This window comes from Chelonia mydas, chromosome 3 (assembly GCF_015237465.2).
Source record: "Chelonia mydas isolate rCheMyd1 chromosome 3, rCheMyd1.pri.v2, whole genome shotgun sequence".
Taxonomy (NCBI): domain Eukaryota; kingdom Metazoa; phylum Chordata; order Testudines; family Cheloniidae; genus Chelonia; species Chelonia mydas.
Window position 1 is genome coordinate 103,133,230 of NC_057851.1, and position 27,971 is coordinate 103,161,200.

The following is a 27,971-nucleotide window of genomic DNA, read 5'->3' on the forward strand; positions in this document are numbered from 1 at the left end:
TGTGCTAAACACATGAACAAGGCCAAGGCCTTTGAATGCATCTGGAACGTAGTTAAAGTCCCTGTCTAAACTACAAAGTGGAAACAAAGTTGTACTTGGGTCCTTTGACGCACTTGTAAGTGCTCTCAGTAGGGTTCAAACAAATCCTATTTATTATTTTTACAATGCCTAAAAGATGCATGGAAAGAGATGGCTGGCACCTGATTTCACTTTCATGTGTAAAAGTGATCCATCTCCAGTGGAATTACTCCTAACTAGTGCAAACAGAGTGAGAATCAGTGAGCATTGTTTCTGCCCTGAATGGTTTATATAACACAATAAGGCTAATAAATCTACATCGCTAAATATACCCCTCCTACATCACTGCAGTAGCTGAGTGTTTCACAAATAGTAATGAATTTATCCGCACAACATCCCTGTGTGATAGGCTGTTCCCATTTTACACCTAGGAAGCTGAGACACAGAGGCTAAGGACCTGTGATTCAAAACTGAATGTAATCAATGGGAGTCTTTTTTTTTTTTTTTTTTTTTAATTCGGTTATAGAAGACTTTCACATTTGCATAGCGTAGGCAGAGTGCTGCACACTCTTAAGTCACACTAAGGACATGGCTACACTTGCAGATGTAGAGCACTTTGAGTTAAACCCGCCTTTGTACAGCGCAATAGGGAAAGCGCTGCAGTCTGTCCACACTGACAGGAACAAGCACACTGGTGTGGCCACATTTGTGGCACTTGCAGTGGCATTGGGAGCAGTGCATTATGGGCAGCCATCCCACAGAGCACCTCTTCCCATTCTGGCACTCTGGCTTGTGGGAAGGGGGTGGGCAGTGCGGGGCATTCCGGGTCCTGTCCCAACGCCCCGTGATGCATCGGTTCGCATCCCAGCAATCCCTGTGCTTCCGTCCACACTTGGTGCCATCTTTCAACCTTTTTTGTACTGCGTGCTCTGTCTTCCCTTTCAGTCTGCGGGAATGGAGCCCGAACTGCTGAGGAGTATGCTGACGAGTCTCGCCAGCACGTCCGGTTTGGCAGTCGAGTTATTCCTTATGATCCAAAGTGACAGTGAGGGCTCCGACGATGATATTGACTCGAATAACGCATATGACACGAGTTTGCTTGTGGCATTCACGGACATGCTCACCACCGTGGAACGCCAATTTTGGGCGCGGGGAAACAAGCACTGAGTGGTGGGATCACATCGTCATGCAAGTCTGGGATGACAAGCAGTGGCTGCAGAACTTTTGGATGAGAAAAGCCACTTTCATGGGACTATTTGAGGCGCTTGCCCCCACCCTGCGGCACAAGGACACAAGATTGAGAACTGCCCTGCCGGTGGAGAAGCGGGTGGCTATTGCAATCGGGAAGCTGCCAACTCCAGACAGCTACCAACCGGTTGCTAACCAGTTTGGAGTGGGGAAGTCGACCGTTGGAATCGTGTTGATGCAAGTTTGCAGGGCCATTAATTGCATCCTGCTCAGAAGAACCGTGACTCCAGCTAACGTGCATGACATTGTGGATGACTTTGCACAAATGGGTTTCCCTAACTGCGGAGGGGCAATAGATGGCACACATATTCCAGTTCTGGCACCAGCCCACCTAGCCGCCTAGTACATTCATCAGAAGGGGTATTTCTCTATTGTTCTCCAGGCGCTTGTGGATCACTGTGGGCATTTCATTGACATTAATGCAGGCTGGCCCGGAAAGGTGCATGACGCATTCATCTTTCAGAACTCTGGCCTGTTCAGGAAGCTGCAAGCTGGGACTTTTTTCCCAGAGCAGAAGATCACCATAGGGGAAGTTGAAATGCCCATTATGATCCTTGGAGACCCCATTTACCCTTTAATGCCGTGGCTCATGAAACCCTACACAGGGAGCCTTTGACAGCAGCAAGGAGCGGTTCAACAACAGGCTGAGCCAGTGCAGAATGACTGTGGAGTGTGCTTTTCGCCGTTTAAAGGGCTGCTGGCGCTCTCTGTATGGGAAGCTGGACATGGCTGATGACAGCATCCCCGCGGTTATATCCGCATGTTGTACCCTCCATAACATTTGTGGAGGGAAGGGTGAACGATTCACTCAGGCATGGATATCGGAGGTTCGACACCTGGAGGCTGAATTTGAACAGCCAGAGAGCAGGGCTATTAGAGGGGCCCAGCACGGGGCTGCAAGGATTAGGGATGCCTTGAGGGAGCAATTTGAGGCTGAAAGCCACCAGTAATGTCTGGTGCCCTACATGGGAGTGAAGTGCAGTGGTTCCAATGTTAGTAGGAATCTGTGTTTGCTATGCTGACTTGCAGTGCCTGTTTCTTTCCTGGGCTAAGGTATCTTTTACTTTATGCAATAATAAAGAATGTTTTCAAACCCAAAAAATCCATTTATTGAAAAGAAACACAACTGCTTGGGAAACAGAAGGGCAAGGGGGTGAGGTGGGGAACGGTACAATCACAGATTTGCATATTTCCTGTTATCATACTTAGCCTTCCGGTCTGGAGTGCTCTGCAATGAGTGCTGCACTTCAGGATGGCTATACTGCATGGTGATGGGGGATGAGTGCAGAGTGTAAAGGTCGTAGTTTTCAAGGCTGGGTGGTGAAGCTACAGGTGTTGGAAGCAGCTGGTGGCGGTAAGAACCCGGATGTTTGGGAAAGTGGCTTGGAGGTGACATGGGGGCACAAGGGAAAGAGTTTTGGGACAAGGGCTGCAGCGGGGTCGGGCACTGTAGCGTTCCACCTGCAGGGCTATGAGCGCCTGGATCAAGCCTGCTTGGCACTCCATGATGCTTATCAGCCGATCCGTGCTGGCGGATCCTCCTTTTACTGTCCCGCCTCTCCTGCACTTTTCGATTTTCATTACTTGAATGCTGCATTACTTCATGCAACATGTCTTCCTTGCTTCTACACGGCCTCTTTCTGATTCTCTGGAGTCTTTCGGCCGGTGATAACACGAACGGCTGAGATCTCAAGGTTGCCTCTGTAAAAGCAAAATGCAACACCTAACAGAGGCAGCATTGTTCACACCAGACAGAGCAATGATTCCCCTGTACTTAAGGGCAAGCACAGTCTACATGATAGCATAATTTGCCCATCCAAAAGCAAGCGCACATAACCCACAGGAGTCCCGAAATGGTAAGTAAGCACAGGGTCAAGCATGACTGATTGTTTCATGGCTGTACTGTCCTCTGGGTTTCTGCGCCTTAGGGAGAGCCAACAGCAGCAGGGAGCCCCTATGCTGAACACTGTCCCCGCATTTTCCACAGGAGTTCGTCCTGGAAGATATCTCGCTGCTGAGGGTGACCTGGGAAGCAAGGGAGGGTCTTCTACTGCAATGCGGATTCTGCCCTGGTCTATATGCAGCTTGCCTGTGTGCAGCAATTGTCCCCCACCCCTCACGGCACGGTGGCGCGGACAAGTTAGCCTTACTGGGACGAGGACAACAGTGGCTCTCCCGAGAAACCTGCGCAAGTGCATTGCCCAAGTTCTGGATGAGACCTTTGAAGAGATCACTGAGACCGATTACCATGATGTGAGAGAGCACATCAACGCCCTATTCTGCATCTAGGCATGCTGCAGCCCTAACCCTCCTCACCCCAAGAGCCTGCACCGAATAACTTCCTTCCCAAAATAAAAGCCGCTTACCGGGAACCTCCTCTGGCGTTTTGTCCTTCCTCAAGCACCGGCCGCTGCGACTGGCTACCTTCCTCCTGGCTTGAGAACAGCTTCTGGCTGCATGCAGCTAGGGATTCTGGGGTGTCTTCCTCAGCACCCTCACTCCCGCTTTGCTGCTGCTCCTCCTCCTGCCTTGCTGAACTGGGCTCTGAAGTGTCCATGTTGGTACTTGGAGTGGAGGTGGGGTCAGCCCCAAGTATCGCGTCCAGCTCTTTGTAGAAACAGCAGGTCGCAGGGGCAGCACCGGAGCGGCTGTTTGCCTCGCGGGCTTTGTGGTAGGCATTCCGCAGCTCCTTCACTTTAACCCTGCACTGCAGTGCATCCCAGTCATGGCCCCTTTCCATCATGTCCCTTGATATCTGTCCGAAGGTATTGTAATTCCTGTGGCTGGAGCGCAGCTGGGACTGGACAGCTTCCTCCCCCCAAATACGGATGAGCTCCAGCACTTAGCCATTGCTCCGTACTGGGGATTGCCTGGCATGTGGAGGCATGGTCACCTGGAAAGATTCGCTGAGAGCACTCCACGCCTGGCTGAGCAAACAGGAAGGGGATGTTCAAAATTCCTAGAGAATTTAAAGGGCTGGTCTGTCGGTTGGTCACCTGAGGGCAGGGCAGTAGAGTTCAAAGTGATGACCAGAGTGGCTAGAACAGGCATTGTGGGACACTTCTGGAGGCTGATCAGAGTGCATTAACAGACCAGGGCTTCCACACTGGCACCGCGGCACTCCAGCAGGGACACACAAAATGTTATTCCATCACCAAGGTGGAGTACCAGGAGAGTACCAGCTGTGGAGTCAGAGCGCTCTATGTGCCTTGCCAGTGCGGACAGGTAGTGAGCTAGTGCGCCCGGGGCTCCTTTAATGCGCTCTAACTCTCAAGTGTAGCCAAGCCCTAAGTTCTTTAATATTACTTTTAAAGAGCCTATGTGTGGTTAGAGATTAAGACATAAGAAGATGAGTTAAGGATTGTGTGTTGGAAGAGTTTGTTTTAATTCAGAATTTCTGTGGGTTTGTTAAACTCTTCATGTTACTTTAACACAATGTTGTATGATGTGATTAATTTTTATGCACCACTTACAGCTCATGAGAGAAAATACTATGTTTTCTACCTGGAAGATCTGGTGTGCTTAAGGATTAGTGTATTTTTATTGTCTTCTCTTTATTTTCATTACAGAGAGAGAGAGAGATACAGACAAGAATGAGAACATGCTATTTAAGCACTGAGGCTATTGACAGGTGTCAGTCCGCATAAAAGGAACCAACTCTTCCTCTCCCTTCCTTGTCCTCAGTCCGCAAAGTTTTAATAAGTATGCGGCCACTAGGAGCTAAAAGAAATGCGCGAAATGGATTTTCAAAAAATTAAACAGTGTTACAAGGTTTCATATTTGCAGGATCAGAACCAACTGCGTGTTTGTTTCTTTTGCTATATTTGGTCAGCATGGAAATCTCCATATTATTACTATGTTAGCAGGTAGCTGGTAGACTTATTTAGATTTAAAAGTAAAAAACTGCAAACCAAAACAACAACAACAACAAAAAAACCCCGAGAAAACTAAAAAAACCACACACATGCTCAAAAATGTCCTTATTTCATTTTTAAGTAGTGCCTATAAAGTTATTTAGAAATAATTGTTCCTGATCTTTAATTAGCTAGTGTTTGAAAAGCACTTTGAAGATGAAAAATGCTGGATTATTTCTTTTGCCTAAAATTGATTAATTATGGACAGCAAAACTTAGATTAATACAGTGATAAATGTGACCAAATAGGCTGCACCTCCATAGTGTTACTATTAAAGCAAATTCAGGGCCCATGTTCTCCTGCTGCATCTGGGACTGAGATCATGAAGGGGGTGGAGGGAATGCCAGCCCTCTCTCCCCTCAACCTTGGGGAAGGCTCACTGCAGAGAATCCATAGGATTCTGGCTCCACAGAGCTGGAAGAGACAGTGGGTCAGGGGAAGGGAGCTGGTCAGGCTCCTTGAGGAGAAAGCAATAGAAGTGAAAATGCCAGATCCTCAGGTACAGCTTAAGAGCGCGTGCTTGCTGCTGCTGAGGATCTGAGGAAGTTGCAGAAGCAATTCTGAGCCATCTTTGTGCTCTCCCAATATTGGGGCTGCTCTAACTGAAGATGGCTGCCTATGGATCCAAGGGGCCATTATGGTGGCTGGGGAATCAGAAGGGTGCATGGGTATCGCAGTCACTTTCTCATTTTTCCCAGTGATTACCTCTTTATCTTCATGACCTATCAGGGAAATAAGTGTAGGAACTGCTACAGTGGCTTTCTGCCACCTGCTCATCCCCTTAGACTTCTGACAGCTAGATAAGTTGTCTTTGGGGTACCTTTGCACTGGTAGAGAAGTTAAGAGAGACCCTAATGCAGTCCAGGATCTGACCACGTAAACTTAGACTTCTTCATTCCTCTGTGCCATGAGTGTTCTGGGCAGCTACTATTCTTAAGGGGTTAATGGGGATATGCCCCACCAAAAATGCCCCACCTGTCAGCTGCACTGTAGGCTCTGTGTAGTGTGGGTAATGCGTTGCAGGATTCAGGACCACCTGCTGCCTTTAATGGGCATTTAGCGGGGCTGATGCCAAGAGTAAAGAATAGATATTAGTCACCTGGATCAAATGTGGTAAGTAACTCAAGTAAACTGATAGTTAACTTAATAAAAAAGTTCAGTAAAGCCCATAGACTGTAGGCAGCGGAGAGAGGAAGAAAGGAGTAGGGAAAAGAGTAGGGACAGATTCTGTTCAGCCCCACAAACAGACCGCATAAAGCTCTCCGTAGCCATCACAGTCATCCCCTGCCTCTACCTCCTCTCTCTAGTTCCAGTAAGGACCTGGGTGATGAGAGGTTCTTGTCTGGGGAAAAGAAGAGGGGGCTTCTGAGCCTGGTGGAGGTGGGTGTCAGGTAGGAATGGGCGGGGTTCTGAGACTGATGTGTATCCTGGCAGTTGGGGTATGGCAAACCCAGGTTCAAGTCCATGCTCTCCTTCATTCAGAGTAATCTGGGATGAAAAACCTGCTCTGTCTCAGGCAGAGCAACTCTTGAACCTTGGTCCCCTACATCACAGGCCAGTATATGAACCACCCACTTAGTCTCTTTTCCCCCCTATTCACCCCCCCAAAAAAAACCCTCTCAATGAAAGCTTTGTGGAAACAAATATGCTTTGACAGAACAGCACATTTTGGTGAAAATGTGATCAGCTCTACTGTATTGGCAGTGAGGAGGTTGTCAGCACGGGGGCATTGGTGTGTGTGTTTCTGAGAAGGGGTAAAGGGCTGGGTTGGAGGGAAGTTGTGGGGGCTTGGGAAGTCTCTGAGAGCAGGGAAGAATTGTGCTAGCAGCGGTCAGCACAAGGGTAATGGACTTAATTGGCGGTGACTTGGTGTTGTGCATGTTTGAGGAGGCAGCAGGGTGAAAGCTAGACTGGAGAGGGAGACATAGGGACTAGAAAAGACCTTGCAGAATTGGATGAGTTACTACCTGTACTTTGAGAAGAGAATTGCATACAAGTATGCAACTTTCCTGTTTTTCTGGACTGGGGGAAACTTCTGAGATCAAGTTAATTAAAGGCATGTTAGTTAACTCCTTGCTTTTGATTAATCCTTCTCTTAAGAATGTGTGACTTGAGATCCTGAGGTGTAAACAAGATGCAGGAGACATACAACCTTGGTATACTACACCCATTCTATTAACACAGTTTCTTTAATGCCAGCATTTTCCTTTATTTTAAAACAAGTTTCTTTCTTCCTTTTCTGAACCTTTGCAAGGCAGAATCAGCAGTGCTGGAATGTATTCCTTTAAAAGGCATTATTTGTGCATCAAGAATTCTTTTGAAAATATGATTCATGATATCTGTTGTTCAAGGTTCTACAGAACTTCAAAACATAAGCCATTGCAAAGAATAAAATTTTGAAAAACAATATCATAGATCCCTGGAAAAGGAGATGAAGCTCTGCTTCATACCCCCTTACGCACATGCATTCAGTGATTAATTATGTCTATGTGGAATAGCGCAATGGATAAACCAAAGGTTGTCAAGATAAGATTTTATTTTAATAGCATGCTTCTATGGGAGAAATAAGCTTGTCTTTAAACCCAAGGGGAGACATTTTGAGCATGAAACATGAATTTTGAACCCAAATTTCATTAAGAATTAAGGAAATACATGCAAAATGTGTTAAAACTGAGCTCATGGAGATGAAATTTGGCCTAAGAAAATTTGCAAGGTCACCAGGGAAACTTTGTAGTAAGTGTGACATTACACTCATAGTGCATATGCACAGGAAAATATGTGTTTGAACCACTGGCTCTGAGGCTGTTTCAGGGAAAGGTTAATTATTTTTTCAAACACATGTTTTAAAAAAATGCATTGGTATTCTTTAAAGTATTCAATATTTTTCTGTCGATGGTTTGGTTTGGCTTGTTGGACTGTGCCTTTTAGTTCCAAAATAAGATGTCATAGTGCCTAAGTCACTTTTGAGAATGGGACTTTGGCTCCTAAATCATGCTGGTACTTTTGAAAACTTTCTTGGGGTCTGGATTTAAAACACCAAGGCTTAAGGAAATTTTGAATTGTACTTTTGGTTTTTCCTATGCTAAAGTAGGAGCCATTTGCAAGATATGGATCTAGGGGTCTCTATCCTGCAATTGGCTATGCACAGGCAAAGCCCCATACCCAAGTTAAGTTGATTGCTGAATTGGGACCTAGATTTTGATTTTAAGCTAGTTCAAAACTTCAGTGTGTAGCATCTTGGATTTTTGTTTGGTCCTTTGTTTTTCTTCTGAGTTGGTGATGAAGGAAGTTGTGAGTGAACAGCCTTGCTCTGAGGTCAGTTCTTGGGTTGTAGTCATGATGTATAGCTTCCTACACATTCCCCCCCCCCCCCATTCATTACTAGCACTCTTGGATAATGTGATGACAGCTGTTGCCAAAACTCGCCTGTTCATCCTAAGTTTGTTTTCCTTGGTATGAAAATGAAGATACAAAACTCAGCAGAGAGATCATTCTGTGCTATGAGAGCTCAAGGTGACTGGAACTATCTGGAGTAATTATCCAAGGACAGACTATGATGTAGGCAGCATTTTCCAGATTCCAGAGGGAGGGACAGAGGAGAAGAGAAGGGTATGGGATAGCAGAGGGAAGTAGGGATTGTAAATTGGGGGATGGGAAGAGAGACAGAGCACTTCTTTTAAAGGAAAATGAGCAGCCAGCAGAGACTAGATGAGTCTCAACATGGGGTGAGGGTGGAGGGCCTAGCAATTGCTGAGACAGTCAATCCCCAGATTGTTCATCACACATTGCTAGGAGATTAACGGAGCAAACATTCAGACAATACTGCATAAAGACTTCATCCTGTGTGAGGGAAACAAAGAGACTGAATCCTCACAAACCAGACAAAGGCTTGATGATGGCCACACTTAATGAAATCTTTTTGGGTTTGAGAAAGAAAATATATTGAGGGATTTTTTTCAAAGTGTGTATTATCTGTCCCCAGAAATATCACAAGTTCGAGGGTTTTTTGTTTGTTTTGTTTTCTTGGTATCTTAGATTGGTTAGTAAGCATTTCAAAAGCCAAATTGCAGTAACAATGCAAACCCTTTTTCATGTGATTCTGTTAAAATGCCCTTTTTCTGATTACAAATGGACCTTGACTCTTCTCTTCTCTCAAGTGGGTAAATCCCCAGTGTTATCACCTTTGTTTATAACTCTAGAGATGCTTAGCTTGAGCAAAATACCTGACTTCCTGGATGCTATGATAATACAGTTTGATGTTATTTTTCCAGCAAAGCATTAGGAAGTATTCAATCTCACAGTTTGTCAGTGCTTAATTCATTGCTAGCAGGAAAAACATGTATGAAATTTTGGATTATATTAAATAATGGCCCAGCATCCATCCATGTCCCCTTTAAAAACAATGAACAAATATTATTAAAGAAATTATTTACCATCTAGAGCTCAGGAGGCTGAGAGAGCCATGAGAAATATGCTGCAAGAATATTAAAAGAATATTTTGACAGACAAATTTGATTGCCTTTTTAGATAGAAATGCAAAATTAGTAGATAGAGGGAACAATTTAGATACAAATGCCAAAACTGACTTGAAGAACTCTATGTGGGCTTGAAAGCTTGTCTCTCCCAGAAGTTGGCCCATTGGAAGATGTTACTTCACTCACCTTGTCTCTCTAATATACTGGGACCAACATGGCTACAGTAACAGCATATACAAAATTGTCAAGTGTCCACTAATTTTGGGTGCCCAACTTCAGACACCCATCTCGGCCTCGTTTGTGAGAGGTGCTGAACACATTGACTTCGGATAGAGTTTTCAGTGTTCAGAGTTTCTGAAAATTAGTGTGTAAAACTACCCAAATTTTTGAAAAACTAGGCCATTGTCTCTCAGTAGCTTAGGGACATTTAAAACTAGACTGGACTGTGTACTAGAAAATGTATGGCATTGGCTGGGAAATGGGCGTTTAGGACAGTTTTCCATCTCTAATTCCATGATCCTAAGCGTAAGTACATTAGAGCTAATTTAATCTTTTGGGTTGTGGTAACATGAATAAACCATTTGAGGTTCACTGTCATGATTCTTAATGTCATAAAACCCCTTTTGATAGAATTAAAGCCTTATTGCATACAGTTGTGGCACATCATTCCTTGTGATTATGTTCTACCGTCTAGACTAGGAACATTGGTATCCTCAAGGGCTGTTCACATAATCTTTTATTGTAAATGTGTTGTTTGGATTTTAGAAAAATAAATATAAATATACAGCAGGTTTTAAAACCAAATGGCTTTCTAATATAATAACATGAAAACCTTTCAGAATGTTATAGGGAACACTTGTTTGTTAGAGCCGCCTCAAGGCTGTTAACTGCTGCGCATTTTTGCTTAATTATTTGTATTAATTAATTTGCATTTATCTTAGTTGTGACAATCGGCTCCATCTCATTAATACCAGCAAAGACATAGATGAAGGGAGAGAGTAAAAGAAAGAGAGAGATTTTTCTATTTAACATTGTACAACTGCAGTGGGTTAGGAAACAAATCACATACACTGGTAGCAGAACTGATAGGAATTTGAATAACACCACCAGCAGAAAATTATGGGCATCAATATATGATAGTTTATATATTGAAATAACTTGTAAATATAATGGGAACTGTTATGTACATGAACATTTTTATGGGTCCAACTGATGTGTTGAGGTGGATCAGTGGAAAATTTAAAAAAAAAGGCAGAAAATTGTGGCGATACCTTACATACTTCCTAATTGATTTTCCAATAAACGGTTAAATAGCTTCAGCTTCCAACATGCTGCAGCATTTCATAATGAACATATATCTTCAAAAGATGCTCACAAACGTTTTTTAGTTAAATAGGCAGCTTTTTAATGCCTCGGTAGGTTCTCTCAATATCTAGACCACCCCAACCATTATATGATCTTTGGAAAATAAAGGGCATGCCATTTGGATTGGTCTGCAAGGCAGGGGGCTTTCCAAAATCACAGAGAAGTAATCTAATTTAAAAGCTTCTAGTCCCTTGTAAAATAGACTAGAATATGTTTCAGACATAGATGATGCTGGCTGCTCTTTATAGTCACTATCAAGATTTACTGTTCTTGAAGTTAAATATTGACTTTGGCTTCACCTTGGTCAATATTTATCTCTTAGATCAATACATTTGAATATTGACTTCAACTGAAGTCATCATTCTGCTCAGTATTACCTCTCAATGCATATAGCTTCCTCTTCCCTTAATAGATCTCTTATTTTCATATATTCAGACCTGATAGTGTTGGAAGATCTTTTTGGATCAGTAGTCTAACTCTTTGCATAAAGCACTACCCTTCCCATAAATCTGTTTTTATCCTTTCCTTGATCACTTTTACAAACTGTTCTATAACTACCTCCCCCTATGTAAACTGTTACGGTCTCTGGTCTTAGTATCAAAATGTTCTTCTTAATAACAAAATGAAATATATCATTTTCAGAGAGCAGCGTAGCCTTTATCATTTTTGGAATTTTAGGTATCAGAAAGTAAATGCATCATTTTTCAATGTTAGCCCTTTACTCTTTAACTTTTAGTGCCCAGTGTGAATAATTATTTCCCCTCTTCTATATTGTTGCCCTTCAGATATTTAGCACTGTATCATATGGCTTTTTAAAATCCTGATTTATTTAAAGTATTCAATGTCTTCAAATGGTCCTTGCGAATTTTACCTTCAAGATCTTCTATTATCTTGGTTTTCTCAGTACAGTTTATTTTAGAAAAGAATTCACAACCAGTTTTACCCAAATGTGCTTTACCTGATGACACTGATATCATTTTTTTCTATTAGTAGGATCTATGAGGGCAATTGACTAAAGCTTCTTTACAAAATACAGTTACAAGTAAAGTCCCTAGTGACCTCTGATGCATAGAAACTTGTTAATGCACAATTTTGTTGCCAATCTCCCCAGCTCCTCCTCCCAGATCTGTTCCTTTTACAAGTATAGTATTTACAAAAGAGGTCTCAGTGACTTTATTAACTATGCTCTGGCACATAGAAATCTTTGAGCATGTTCCATTAAAATACACTAGTTCTCTTCGGTTCTTTTACAAAAAAACAAAATAAAAAAAATCCAACCTTTCTTTTGACCCTTTGGCTAAAATGCTGTCTGTATTCTGATTGTCTTCTGTCTTCTGTGGCTTTCCTGAATCTCACCTGAGATGCTTTAAGAAAGAACCACCCATTATGCTGTGCTCTTGGAGTGTGATGTGTTGTCTGTCTACCTAGTCTATCCTTGGGAAGGATCTTCCTTTCTGTATTGTGCAGCTCCAAGTACACTGTGAATAAATAATTTAGATGAGCTCTGTTAAATGTTTTCAGCTCATAAAGATGAGCCATTTGAGTTATTGCCAAAGGCTTTAATCTTTACAGTAGTTTTTTTAAATTCTTGAAAATTTAAAAAATGGGTGAATGAATATGGCTCAGTGTTCAAGAAAATATCCACGTCTGGGGCTGAGACCAATCGTGGAAAATTTCAGCTGAAAGGGATCAGAGTAGCAGCCGCGTTAGTCTGTATTCGCAAAAAGAAAAGGAGTACTTGTGGCACCTTAGAGACTAAAAATTGGTTAGTCTCTAAGGTGTCACTAGTACTCCTTTTCTTTTAGCTGAAAGGGAGAATTTTCAGAAAAATTAAGGATGTGAACGAATGGGGAACAGATGTCTCAATACACTTCTTAACCGTAGCCTTTGCTACCAGCAAAAGTTAAAATAAGGTTAACACTGACTAGTAGAATTATTAATAGGCGGAGCCCTCTGCTGTTCTAGTGTTTTGGTGTGAGGTCTGTACCCTACAAACGAAAATAAATCTCTTCCACTTCGACGGAGAATGTCATGGAAAAATTGCCAAAAGAGAAACAAAACCCCTCCCTACCTCTTTATACAAACAGTCATTCTGTGTATGATAAATTATCAAAGGGGATACAATCTTTTTTTCCTTCTATTTTTTCAGTGTAGTTCAGAGAACTTAGATGAACATATTGCCTCTCTCTCTCTCTCTCTCTGAGAGACTGAGAGAAAATGGCTTCTGATGACCTTGCATGTTACTTGGGGTAGTTCAGCTAATTAGAGACACAGCTGAAATCCCATGTGACTTGCCCTATGATGAACTTTCCCAAGTAACGCAGTTCAAACTCTTTAAATGCATTAGCAAAGAGCATCTTAACAATGTTCACTGCAAGCCAAAAGAAAAAGTTTATTTCCATCTTGACACACGTTTGTCACAGGAATGGATTTCCAGAAACTTTTTTTCAGGAGAACAGACTGAATTTTTCAGCCTACCAGAGATGCCCGTCTTAAAGACTTGCAATTTCACTTTCTCCCCTTAGGCAGAAATTGAATTTGACAAGAGCCTTCAAGGCAGGTAGCTGAGGAGCTGGCATTTTGATTTTTCCCAACAAAAAATAGATTTAAAAAAATTGCAACATTGAAATTTACCCACAGTCATTTTGATTTTGTGATCAGGGTTTTTTCCATTGGAATGGAAAATTCCTGACCAGCTGTGCCCACTGTCTATTTGTGAACCCAGGCTGAAGTCAAGCTCTAAAGCATCCTCTATTCAAGGTTAATGATTTGCACAATTTAGTCTTTATTACTTGCAGTCATTACGTGTAGCTCACGAAAGCTTATGCTCAAATAAATTTGTTAGCCTCTAAGGTGCTACAAGTACTCCTTTTCTTTTTGTGGATACAGACTAACACGGCTGCTACTCTGAAACCTGTCATTAAGAATAGAGGTATTAACCTTAATTTCCTGGTCAAATTATAAATTTCCCACTGCATTAGCAACTGGATAGAGGATTTTTCTTTGCTTCCTGCCCTAACATGTTGTGTGGCATAGATGTGCAGTGTTAAAAAGGCTCTAAAATTCTACCCTAGTAGTGTCTGCTTTTCCCTATATATTCTTTACCTACCCGGAGGGGCATTATGAATCTGAATTACTGTTGATAGCATGCTTTGAAATCCTTGGATAAAAGACTTGGTAAAGAACACTTCACAGAATTATTGTTAATGCCAGTAATAATATCTGTATTATTTAATAAAAGGAGGACTTGTGGCACCTTAGAGACTAACACATTTATTTGAGCATAAGCTTTCGTGAGCTACAGCTCACTTCATCGGATGCATCCGATGAATGTGTTAGTCTCTAAGGTGCCACAAGTCCTCCTTTACTTTTTGCGGATACAGACTAACATGGCTGCTACTCTGAAACCTATATTAATAATGCTATTAATGCTCTGGTTTTGAATTTAAAAGGGAAATGAAGGTCCTGTATAGTAAATAATGTGCTAGCTCGTTAGAGAAAACTGAGAAATAATGAACTGTTTTTCAGTTTTAAGTCACACTTCCATACAAGGCAATACAGAAATATTCCCTAAATGGTGAACTAATGACCTATTTGACGTGGAGGCCTGGCATCGTTAACTGCTTCTTAGATCTCTTAGAAGACAGGGCTGAAAAGGCTGTGCCATTGCACCAGAAACGACAACAAAACTGCTCTGCCGCTGAAACAGATGGTTGCTGATGGGGATGACAATACTAATGTGAACTGTGGATGCTTTCATTCTGTATTGCAGCCCTTAGGGTGAAAATAAGAATGCCTTATTGCAAGTGAGCTTGTGTGCTGCCTCTTCCTTCTCCACAAACTGTGGCAAAACCATACTATCAATCACATGGAAGAGGATGATGAGATATTTGAGAAATTTCAGAAGAAATCTTATCCCATCTTTGCATGAACAAAGCTGATTTCCTTCCCCCCAGCAGGAATGGTCAATGCATAGGAAGAAATTCTTCATCTTGTCCCGACTAGCTGGCTGATTAAATTTAACACCTTTTTGACATGTCTGACCTGCTTTGAAACCCTACGTTCAAAGCCCAGAGAGGCAGAGCAAATGTTATGGTTCTTAGAAAGTCACAAAGGACTACAGGCTGAAGGGACTGATTTGAGATTAGAATAATTAAATAAGTTTTGCTTGGATAAACAACTACTGGTGAGTTGGGAGTGCACACAGGTGTCTACAAGTGTTGAGAGGAGAGGAATGTAAACCTCACTGAAGGAAGTATTATTATTTTTGGTGATACAAGGGGACATACCTGGGGAAATTTGCTGGCATACTTATATCTTTATATCATTCTTATATCAGTTATACCAGTATAACTCCCTATGTGGATGTTTTTATTCTGGAATAAGAGTGTTCACATGAGGAGTTATACCGGTATAATTATAGTGGTAAATTTCCCTGTGTAGACAAGACCTAATGGTGTGAATAGGTCAATCTTGACCGAAGCATTTTTTTCACTACGGTAAAGCAAATAATATTTAACCTAATGGGTGTTTTATTATTATTTAATCCATCCCACTGCTGCTGCAGAACTGTTCAATACAGTTTATTTTGTAAAACTTTATCCAGATAAGTCTCAATTAAAGGTCTCAATTAATAGTGTTTCTATCATGCCCTTTGGAAAACTATTTCATAAACTCAGCCTTGTCTATACACACAAGTTGTACCCCTTTACCTTTATCAGTATAGTTAATGGGTGAGGGGGTTGACACTTTTAGCTATACCACTATAGTTAGTGGTACAACCTTCTAATGTAGGAAAACCTCATGTGGTCCACAGGCCTTGGGCTTACCCTCTGCACCACAGTAGATTTCACCCTGAGTATGTAGTAGAGGGGGAGAGAGTTGGGGGTAGAGACACTGGGTGAACATGTTTCAGAGTAGCAGCCGTCTTAGTCTGTATTCGCAAAAAGAAAAGGAGTACTTGTGGCACCTTGGAGACTAACACATTTATTTGAGCATGAGCTTTCGTGAGCTACAGCTCACTTCATCGGATGCATTCAGTGGAAAAGTGAGCTGTAGCTCATGAAAGCTTATGCTCAAATAAATTGGTTAGTCTCTAAGGTGCCACTAGTACTCCTTTTCTTTTTGGGTGAACATGTATCTCTTCCTTTAGTCCTCCGTGTGTGTGATGATTATGACCTGAAAACAAGCAAAGATGTGGAGATAAAGTGATGAGATTTTACAGAGTGTGGTGAATGAATATTTGGGAGAGTGGTGTCCACCGGCTTAAGAAATATCTAATACCTTTGCCATTCCATTCCCTAGCCATTCTACTGTTGTGGAAAACATAGTTAAATGTGGATACTCTCAGTGAAAAATCCATCACTCCCATGCTCCTTCACTGTCAAGGATGTGACTGACTGAAAAGTGGTGTTGAATTTTCAAGATGAATAGAGAATGTTTTACCTAATGTGCTCTAGCTATGGCAATTTGTTACTTCCATTTTCAAACTGATACCTCTGGGATCCCCCAGCATCTTGAGGAAATGTTCTCAAATGTAGGAAGCAAACTGACAGGTGCAAAGAACTGTTGTGATATAGGCAATGTTAATTTTCAGACAGACAAATTTCAGTATAAGTTTTATAAAGATTCACCGAGAGAAGCTTTCATCACTGCTACCAAAGATGGATGAAAATATACACTAACACACAAATACAAGGTGAAGAATTTTTTTAATGCATCTGACAACTGGATACCCAGATTGGATTGTCCAAGAAGTCTTTTCTGGTGCTTTGTTGTTCTACATATATATTTTTTGTTGTTTCTACTACTGTATACAACTTTGCAAACCTGACTCTTCTGTTTACACACTCACAAGTTATTTTGTTCATTTATTTAAAATGCTACGTGATCTCCTTTGTTTGCAGTGTTTGTTGTAGCCGTATTGATCCCAGGATATTAGAGACACAAGGTGGGGGAGGTAATATCTTTTACTGGACCAACTTTCTGTTTAGAGCTGTAGTTTGTCTCCCGTAAGCTTGTCTCTTTCACCAACAGAAGATATTACCTCACCCACTTTGTCTCATATGATCACCTTGTTTTTTTGTGCATACAAAATGTAAAAGCAACTCTACTGCTTTTGTTCAAATCATTGGTGTTCCTTCTATTTTTTTAAAAAAATGTTCCCATTTTAATTTAGATATGCAACAAAAGTGAGGTAAGTTTTGCCCACAGTTGCAGTGTAGACATAACCAATTTAGTACATATTGGGTGAGTTAAAGTATATGTTGGTTTGTCTACACTTAAAAGCCTGCAGCGATGTTGCTGTAGCTAGGCTGACCTAAGTTTTAGGTGTAGATGAGGCCTTTGGATTGTGTTAGTTAATGTGTTCTAGCAACATACCTTTTTAAATACTACCGTAGACAAAGCTTGAGCTAATGTCTGTCACTCAAACTCTGTTCCCTCCAAGCCAGCCTTAAAATGTCAGCATGAGCATTTTGACCGCTACTAGAACCTCAAAAGAATTTTTTCTAATTCTGGAAAATATTGAAATTACAATCTTCAAGAGGGGTTAAACTTTTCTGGAATGCTTTCTTAACTTAGGCTTTAAAATCCCTAAAAAAGTGAATGTGTAAGAGACACTTTGTGGAAATTATCTTTCCTATAGTATAGCATGACAGTTGTACAATATTTAAAAGATTTTAAATTACTGTTGTCTAAAATTGCTACGAATGGATTTTACTCTGGGGTAGAAATTGTCATGCTCAGTCTCCTGCCCTGATTACTAATTATTGTTGTCCGTGTCTCAGAGAAACTCAGTTCTAAGACCAGGCAGCTTTATTTAGTTTTAATGCTCCAAGAAAATTCAACACCAATCATGTTTAAAAATAGATATTCAGCAGCATATAAATAAAACTTCTTTACAGAAGAACACCTACTGCATTATTACTCTTTGTGATCTCCAAATGAGATTTTACTCCTGGATTCTTTCCTTTTTATTTTTAAAATAAATATAGTTATTCACTTAACAGCCCTGGGGACTGAAGTCCTCTGCTTATGCTCAGAACAGGTACAGTGTTGGAATGAGCAATGCATACTTCCCCCACATGTGAACCAGGAGGAAGTGTTTATAAGGGTCTGTTTACACTATAACTATAATCAAGTCATGGAACACAATTACAACATGGTTGTCCCCTGACCTGATTAAAACACAATTAAAGCGTAAAGACACAGGGGAGCTGTAACACTTTTTATAGTAGGGGTGCTATTGGTGGGCACCATGGATTTGGTGTTCCTTTTTACTACTTCAAGCAGGGGGTACGACAGCACCACCAGAGCCCCTAGTTGCAGCACCACTATGCGGACATGGCCTAAGAGTATCCCTTACAATGGAATAAAACCCTGGACAATCAAAGGTTTAGGATTGGTTGAGAGGACATGGTCAGATCCCATTTAACTACAACTTTCAATTGTCTTGTAATCAGGTCAGGGTCACATGGTACCATGGTTCCCTGCATCTAACATGGTGTAGGTGTGACCTGTGAGTTAGGTTAGCTCAGTCTTCAGGCCCATTCACTCTATGGCCTAATGAGTCTGATGATGTTAGTACCAATTCGTGACAACTGTAGTGGAGGGAGTTATGAGGTGGACAACTGGAATGAGCCCACCAACTCATCAAACTGCTATCAAGATCCCAGGTGGAATTGTACTTGGGGCAGCTAGCCTGTCCTATCACCCATACTGCCATGACTACACTCTTATTTTTTAGTGTTTTAGCTCAGCCAAAGCTAGAGCGCGTATGTTTACCTGAGCTGGGAATTACACTTCCGGCTCAAGTATAGCCACGCCAGGAACATCAGAGTTCAACTGAGTTTTAAGATATGCAGGTAGCCCATGAAGGCAGTAAGATATTTCAATATCAATAAGAGCTGCCATTATATATGTTTTTAATTAAACATGTGGTGGCCTGAATAACTCTGGGGAAAAAGAGAGAACAAAAACCTTAGTGGATGAACTTTTCAATAATATTACAAACATTCTAACCTCTCCAGACACACAGACAGTAAGGAAGGGATTGGTAGGTTTGTGTAGCAGCTCCAGCTACAAATAATGGCAGTTTCAGCAATGAAACCCAAGGATTTTTCAGCAGTCTAAATAGAGCACTTAGACCTCACTTCTACTCCTGGCTCTGTGACTGGCCTAGTGGGTCACCTTGGATAAGTGACTTGACCTCTCTGTGTTTCAGTTTTCCCATCGGTAAAATGGGGATAATGAAACTGATTGTGAAGGAAGAGAGCATAAGCATGATGAATAGTGCTATACACAAGCAAAGTAGTATCATCATTATTCCATCTGTTCATAGGGTGCCGGACTGGTGAGTCATATATGTTTTGCAGGCCATATCTCAAATAAAATGTAGTCAATCAAATGGAAATTGCCTCAAATGGTTGGGGTATAGGGGTGCTTTCCTGCACCATTCTTCCTTCAGCCTCAGTCCAGGGCTGTATCTGGTATCAGACTTCCTTCTAAACTTACAAGTCTCTTGACTTCCCTGAAGCCTTAAGTCTTGCCTGAAACTGTATATTTAAAAAAGAGAAATTAGCATTGTGGTGAGAAGGCTTATGCCACTCTTAGGCATGATTTCCCCTTCCTGCCACATTCCAGCCTTGAACTACACTGTTCACCAGCAGCAGGCCTCAGTAGCTAAGTGAGGATGGAAGAGTTGAAAGGGGGAGTCACCATACTGAGTTAAGATTCAGGTTAGGTGAAAGGAGAAATGAGATTATATAGTAACTCCAGGATCAACATTTAAGGTATTTAATAATTCTAAATAAAGGCCTCAACAGCATTTAACTAAATCAAATTGAAATATGAAACCACTGTGGTATTTATCGGTTGTGTGTGGATCCTGCCAGTCTTTCCCTTGTAAAGCCAAAGATTTAAACTGGTTCCACTTGCATGAAAGATTCCAGAACATTGCTAAAACTTTCCGATTAGCACGCTAGGTTTGACTCTAATTACTAAAGTGCTGAGAGCTCACCCCTTCAGAGCACAGCTAATGGAGACTAGGAAAGCTCATCAGAGACCTTTTAAAGGAGAGGAGGAGTATAAGAATGAGGAGGGGCACCACTGAAATTAGGGATATCCCTTCAGAGGGGGAAGGTTGCATTTGTGGATCTTTCTAGCAGGTGGGGGAGATTTTCAAAGACACAAATGGCAGACAGACACCTAGGCGTGGATCAGGGGTGAAAGCGAGCCAGTACGGGCTGGTATGGCGTACCAGTAAGAAGCCAGTACCGGCACATATGCTGCCCACATTAAAATGCTGCTGCAGCGCTTTAACATTGTTGCCCCTTTTGCCCCCGCCCCGGGCCGCTGAAGTGGGGGGGGGGGGCAAAAGGGCAGCTGTCTCGCGGCAGTGGCCGGAGACCCGGGTGGCAAGGGCCAGGCAGCATGGATGGGCTGGCTGGGGGAGGCTGATCGCCACCTGATCCCCTTCTGCCCGAGGCCCCACCCCTTCCGGGGGACCAGAGCTGGGCCCCCTACAGGTGAGAATTTATTATTACTTTCAGCCCTGGCCTGGATTCACAGAGAGACATCAGAGTCATGACCACAAGTGTCACAACGCCTAGCTCTAGGCACCTAGAAAATCACTGCAACAGCACGGTGAACCATAAGGCCTAAGTTAGGTCCCTAGGCTCCTTATACAATGACTGGGGAGAGATAGGCACCTTAGAATGCCAGCCACAAAAGCCAGCACGCTTGGCATTGAGCCACCTAAGATAAGCAATGGGAGATGCTGATGAGAGGGGTATATCCTAGCTCCCACCATCTCTCATAGAGATAGTCTGTTATCCTGCTTGCAGTCCACAACCAGGATCCCTGCTCAGGGAGCTTAGGTGCCTAAGTTGTTTCTTGTGATAGTCAGAAGAGGAGACAGTGACCTTATAACTTTTAGCCGATTGGTTAGAGCAATTGCCTGTGATCTGGGAGACCCAGGTTAAATTTCCCCTCTACCTGAGGAAGGGAGAGACTTTGAACAGGTATTTCCCATCTCCCAGCAGGTGGCTTTAACCACTGAACTATGGGATATTCTTTAAGGTTACCTCAGTATCTCCTGTTGAAGCTGCTTCACAGTTTATAAATACTGTCGTTGGGTCAGAGAGAGAGAATGACTCTATAGCCAAGTGGTCAGCGCACTCACTTGGGAGGTGGGAGATCCAGCGAATAGTTACCCCTTCTCCAATGACTTGTTAATTATGTAGTCAAAGAGGAACAACTTCAAAAGAGAAAGAGAGTGTGGGAGGCCCCACCACCACCAGCATGTCCCATAGCTTTGTGGTTACAGCCCTCTCCTGAGAGGTGTGAGAGACCCCCATTCAAATCCTTTCCCCTCCACAGGCAGAGTGGGGAATTGAAATTGGCTCTCCCACATCCCATTTGACTGCTCTAACCACTGGGCTAAAGGTTACAAGTTGGGTCGCACCACCTCCTTGAGCAGCAGATTTTGAATGGGACCTAGGGCTGGTCTACACTGAGAACTTACATCAGCATAGCTACGTCTGTTGGGTGTGAAAAATCTGCACCACAGAGAGATTTGTGGGATTTGGGAGGGAAGCTTTTGCTTTATTATGCCCCATGCAGTTCCAGGGCGGCTGAGGAGGAGGTATGTGCTATTCAGCTTCCCAGGTTCATCAGTAATCTCCCTGGACTCCAGGGAGATGGCTGATGAATGCAAGAAGCTGAGTAGCACATACTGCAGCCTCAGCCGCCCCAGAACCTGCAGGGGGCATATCAAAAGCTTCTCTAGGACCAAAAACGATTTCCCCCAGGGTGGCTTGGGGTCTAGGGAGGAAAGGCCTTGTGTGGCTGAAGTTGGCCCAGGGCTCCTCTGGGTGGAGAGTCTGGGGGGGCGGGGGGCACTCGGGCCTCTGGCCAGCCCGGGACTCCTCTGGCTGAGGGAAGGGGGTGCTCAGGCCTCCAGCCAGCCCAGGGCTCCTCTGGATGAGTGGGTTGGTGGTGCCCGGGCCTCCGGTCAGCCCGGGGCTCCTCTGGCCAAGGGGGGGTGCTCCGGGGTCCTCTGGAAGGGAAGGGACTTGTGACTCCGGCCGTGGGGGAGGGGGACAGGGGGTCTCAGGGCTCCTGTGGGGAGAGGCTTGGGGCTCTGGCCATGGGACATGTGTGGGCGGAGCTAGGGGTTAGCCTCCCCGAAGTGTGGCTCCACCTTCTGTCCATTCCCCAATATAGAAAGTGCTATGTCGATGGAAGAATTCTAGCTACCATCTCTCAGGGAGGTGGATTACCTATGTGGACAGGAGTACCTCTCCCTTCGGTGTAGGCAGCGTGTACACTGAAGTGTTTCAGTGCTGCAGCTGTGCTACTGTAGCGTTTCACATGTGGACAAGCCCCCAGTCCAGTAGGTGGCCTCTGAGCATGCCTTCTGTATTGGGCTCCACCCATGAGTTAGGTGGCCATAGGCCTATCTTCCCTTGGCTTGTGGCCCCCTCTGGGGCTCAGGTGTGAGATAGGTACATGGGAACCTAGCATGAGGCAGCCATGCTCATCCTCAGAAGCAGAGAGAGCTCTGCTTTTTAGAGAGCTGCAAAAAATTAGGCACCTACACGGTAGAGGCAGCAGTTGAGCAGGAGTTTTTTGGATTGCAGTGGATCCAAAAACGGCATCTAAATTAGGTGTTTAAGTACCTTTGTGGATGTGTTAAGAGTCTTACTGAAATGCCCAGGAAACCCTTCACTTGTTATACCATTCTCAGGTGGGGTTGGGTGTTGCTGGTAAAATTCATTTTTGACCACTTGTTTTTGGTAACACTGCACTATTTTTTTCCCCCAGCTGTTGTGGTATCCTGCTAATGATAGTTACCAAAGTGAGTGATCAAGCCTTGCAGTTTAAAAGTTTTGATTAATTATCACTTCCATTTTCTAATGTGGCCTTTGAGGGAAACAAACTAATGTGCAGAAATTGTTCTAGTGGGGGAAACATAAATATTTTCAAATTCAGCAAAAAGTTAGTAGCAAAATCTCACTGAAGTGCAATTCTGTTGGGATACTTGCAGTTTTATAGGATTTATTTCACAGTTCAGGCTTGACTTACCAAGAGGAGAGGAGAGCAGGCTGATTGTATCAGGTGTAGTGCATTAGCAAGTCATTGGGAACTCAATGCCACAGAAAACATCAGTGATTTCTCCCAGAGCAGTGACTCACAAATCAACTAGTTTGGCTGGTTTGGTGGGATGAAACCAGAAATTATCAGCGGGGGAAAAAACAAGAGTTGCCAATTTTATTTTTTAAATAAACTCCTTGGGATTTTTTTCAGAAATCCTTTGATGAAAGTGCCCTTAAGGATCAAAGATTTTTTTATTTTTAAAACAGCGGAAGCGATAAATGTAAAAGTAAACCAATTGCTTGTTTAGTTCTGAAATTTTATCCTTCTGTTCTTCAGATACAGAAATGGCCATATACATGTCCTGCACTGAATGTTCATAATGTGACAGTATGTAGAATAAACTATAATTTTTGGTTTCTAGGAGATAAGTTTAACACATTGAAACAGCAAGTTATATTGTACTAACACTCAACCTGGGGAGAATTAATGATAGCCTCATACTGAAGAAAAAAGTTAGTTAAAAGTTTAACCCATGTGGAAGTCAACCTTTTGGATATAAACAGGAATTAGGATATTATCATCTTTACAAGGATTTCTGACAGTACCATGGATAAAGTTTCTTTCTATAATTTTCTTTACTATTGGTTTGCTAATCCACTGCTGCTCTGTATTTCTGGATCACTGGTCCAGTCACATGACCAGTTTGTACATTCCATGTAGTATTGTAAATACTATGAGAAGCATTCTGTAATAAGCTGGGTATTTTAAATCACTGCCGTTCAATTTATGAGGGATTTGGGGCAGGATATATTTCCAGTGATTCCCTGTGCACCAGTTATAAATGCTGCATTCCAGTAGACTCAGCTATGCCTTAGTAAACTGCAGTGGACAACTACTGCACAAAGGCTGAATAATGAACCCAGCAGTGAAGCAGCCAAAACAAAATGAAATTGATTGGCTCATAAGGGAAAGGATAAGAAAACCTCTCAATCTGGTGGCAGGTGCAGAGAAGGAAAATTTAAAGAAACTGGAGACAAATAGAAGAAAAGGAATGGGAGAGCGTTTATCAGATTAATGCAGTGTAACTTTAACAAAAGAATAAGAGTAGATAATGAGTGCTTTAGACCTAACCAAAAATTGATTGAGATGTGTTTAATGTATTAACCTTATTAATGAGCATATGGATCATCTAAACAGTGCACAAAACAAACAAAAACAATTCAGAAGTATTTTCTAGTGCTAATGACATACAAAGCTTACTTTATTAACCCATGCTAGTTTATACTGTGTTTTTGGTCCTGTAACTATTATTATGGAAGGTAGTAAGTGAAAGAATTAAATAATTTAAATGGTGCTGAACTGGCTATGTGTTTGCAGACAAGTAAAATAGTCACAATACAGTACTTGTATTTATCATGGGCCAGATTTTTAAATGTATTTAGGCATCTAAAAATACTTCAAAAACTACTCTGATTAGAGCTGGCTGAATATTTTTGAATGAACAATTTGTTCATCTCTTTTTTTCCCCCAAAACTATAAATTTAACCCCAAAATTTCTTTTTTAGAAATTTGTTTGGTTTTGATGAAACCATAAAAGGCAAGACTTAGTCATTTTTTCAGCATATATTTTTTCCTTCCCATTCTCATTTTTCCCTTCTCAATCACTGTTTTCTGTAGAAAAATAGAAAAAAAGAAAAAGAGAGCGGGAAGGAAATAGTAAAGGAGGAAATCCAGAATTTTTTCCAGACACTTTTTCATGAAAAAATTGAGTAAATGAAAAATCATCCTTTTTAAAACCTATGGATTGAAAGGTTTCAGCGTAGCAGCCGTGTTAGTTTGTATCCGCAAAAAGAACAGGAGTACTTGTGGCACCTTAGAGACTAACAAATTTATTAGAGCATAAGCTTTCGTGGGCTACAGCCTACTTCATCGAATGCATAGAATGGAACATATAGTAAGAAGATATATATATATATACACACACACACACATATAGAGAATGTGGAAGTTGCCATACAAACTGTAAGAGGCTCCTGTTCTTTTTATGGATTGAAAATAGCTTTTGAAAATTTCAAAGTCTTCATAATTTGTTTTCCATTGTTTTTTATCAGCTCTACCTATGATCCCAGGTACTTTCAATTTAGATCCAATGTCAAATAGATGTCACATAAATAGTCCCATAAACTATACCGGCACTACTCATGTGTGTAAGGGCTTCAGGATCATACCCTATGTTAAATGACATGCTCCTACCAGACATGCTAATTAAATTACATATATGCAAAAAATTATGAAACTGCCCTAAACCCGCATCTATTTTGTGTATTACAAAAATAAATCTCAGACCAGGCTTTGGATATTAAGGTATGTAAGGTTTATGAGTGTTTTAAGGACCAGGTCCTCACAAGATAGATGTCTAACTCTCATTTCAATCAAAGTGAGTAACATGCCCAAATACTTTTGAGCATCTAGGCCTAAGTGAGCAATGGTCATGTTTCAAGCCAGCTGGGATTTAGCTTATGGTTTTGAGTTGAAATCATGCAACATTCTTAGTGTTGGAAGATGGGCTTCCATGTGAAGCATAATTTCAACAGAGGTTTGCTTTGGGATTATTTGAACCTGAAACTCCAAGTGAAACTGAAGAGGTAAAAGTGAATCCAATTGAACTGAAATCAAAGAAAAAAACATACATAATTTTTTGGTATGGAGTGAATCCTTTTGGAATGCATTGGACTAGTTTTTAAAAATCATCTATGTGTTGGCTTTTTGCTTTCTTGTTTGTCTGTGTTAGCAAAGCACCAACACTTCTTTCTTTGGATTTACTGTAGCACAATTAAATCAACCTTCCTTAGTTTGGTTTTCATAGTTCACTGTATAAGAATGAACAATGACTTTGTCAGCCATCCAGATGAAAATTATTTTCCTTATGGTTATTCAATATAAATTGTTCCACTGCTATAAGACAACATATCAGCATGGACGGATTCTAAAACATTAAAATACTGCTGTCTACTTTGGCACAGAATGAGAAAAAGCGTAAAAAAGGGAAATCTAAGGTATGCTAGAGGGTACTATTGGATGGTCCCCACATTTGATCTACTTTAAAGTGTTTATTCTACTTAGGAAATGGGCTGTGTAACAATGCACTTTCTTATTCAACAGATAAGGGGTAAAATTTTCCAAAGCACCTAAGTGACGTGGAAGCTTAAGTCCCATCTGTAAAAGTGACTTAGACACTTAGGGTATGTCTACACGACAAAATTAGGTCGAATTTATAGAAGTTGGTTTTGTAGAAAGCGTTTTTATACAGTCAATTGTGTGTGTCCCCACACAAATGCTCTAAATGCAAGTAGTCGGTGGGGTGTGTCCACAGTACCGAGGCAACCATCGACTTCTGGAGCATTGCACTGTGGGTAACTATCCCACAGTTCCCGCAATCTCTGCCGCCCATTTGAATTCTGGGTAGAAATCCCAGTGCCTGATGGGGCTAAAACATTGTTGCGGGTGGTTCTGGGTACATATTGTCAGGCCCCACTTCCCTCCCTTCCTCCCTCCGTGAAAGCAAGGGCAGACAATCGTTTTGCGCCTTTTTTCTTGAGTTACCTGTGCAGACGCCATACCATGGCAAGCATGGAGCCCGCTGAGCTAACCATCACCGTATGTCTCCTGGGTGCTGGCAGACGCGGTGCTGCATTGCTACACAGCAACAGTTTATTGCCTTTTGGCAGCAGACAGTGCAGTATGGCTGGTAGCCATCATCGACGTAGTCCAGGGTGCTCTTTTAACTGACCTCGATGAGGTCAGGGGTGCCTGGGCAAACATGGGAGTGACTCAGCCAAGTCATTTCCCTTTTAAGTTTCATTTCATGGCAATTCAGTCCTACCGCCAGTGCACTGTCTTTTAATCTGCAGCCAGCAGAAGACGATGGCCAGCAGTCATACTGCACCGTCGTCTGCCAAGCACCCAGGAGATGACGATGGCTAGCGGTTGTACTGCACAGTCTGCTGCCAGCAAGATGTATAAAAATAGATGAAGTGGATCAAAACAAGAAATAGACTAGATTTGTTTTGTATTAATTTTCTCCTCCCTCCCTCTGTGAAATCAATGGCCTGCTAAACCCAGTTTTGAGTTCTATCCTTGAGGGGGCCATTCTGTTTCTCACAAAGCCACCTCCTTTGTTGATTTTAATTCCCTGTAAACCATGTCATCAGTCGCCCCTTCCTCCATCAGAGCAACGGCAGACAATCGTTCCGCACCTTTTTTCTGTGCAGATGCCATACCATGGCAAGCATGGAGCCCGCTCAGATCACTTTGGCAATTAGGAGCACATTAAACACCACACACATTATCCAGCAGTATATACAGCACCAGAACCTGGCAAAGGGAAACGGGGAGAGTAGGTGACGTCAGTGATGGTGATGAGTGATGAGGACATGGACACAGACTTCTCTCAAAGCATGGGCCCTGGCAGTGTGGGCATCATGGTGCTAATGGGGCAGGTTCATGCGGTGGAACGCAGATTCTGGGCTCAGGAAACAAGCACAGACTGGTGGGACCACATAGTGTTGCAGGTCTGGGACGATTCCCAGTGGCTGCGAAACTTCTGCATGCGTAAGGGCACTTCCATGGAACTTTGTGACTTGCTTTCCCCTGCCCTGAGGCGCAAGAATACCAAGATGAGAGCAGCCCTCACAGTTGAGAAGCGAGTGGCGATAGCCCTGTGGAAGCTTGCAACGCCAAACAGCTACCGGTCAGTTGGGAATCAATTTGGAGTAGGCAAATCTACTATGGGGGCTGCTGTGATGCAAGTAGCCAACGCAATCAAAGATCTGCTGATATGCAGGGTATTGAC

General features: G+C 42.4%; 1 long non-coding RNA gene across 2 annotated transcripts in view; it reads left to right on the forward strand.

Moving 5' to 3' along the window:
* The window catches only part of LOC122465067, a 101,222-nt gene extending 96,176 nt beyond the window's left edge, over nt 1-5,046 (forward strand). For both annotated transcript variants that reach the window (XR_006289627.1, XR_006289628.1), the window contains exon 3: nt 4,836-5,046. This is a non-coding gene — a long non-coding RNA (uncharacterized LOC122465067). The remainder of the gene's footprint in view (nt 1-4,835) is intronic.
* Nucleotides 5,047-27,971: the final 22,925 nt, after the last annotated feature.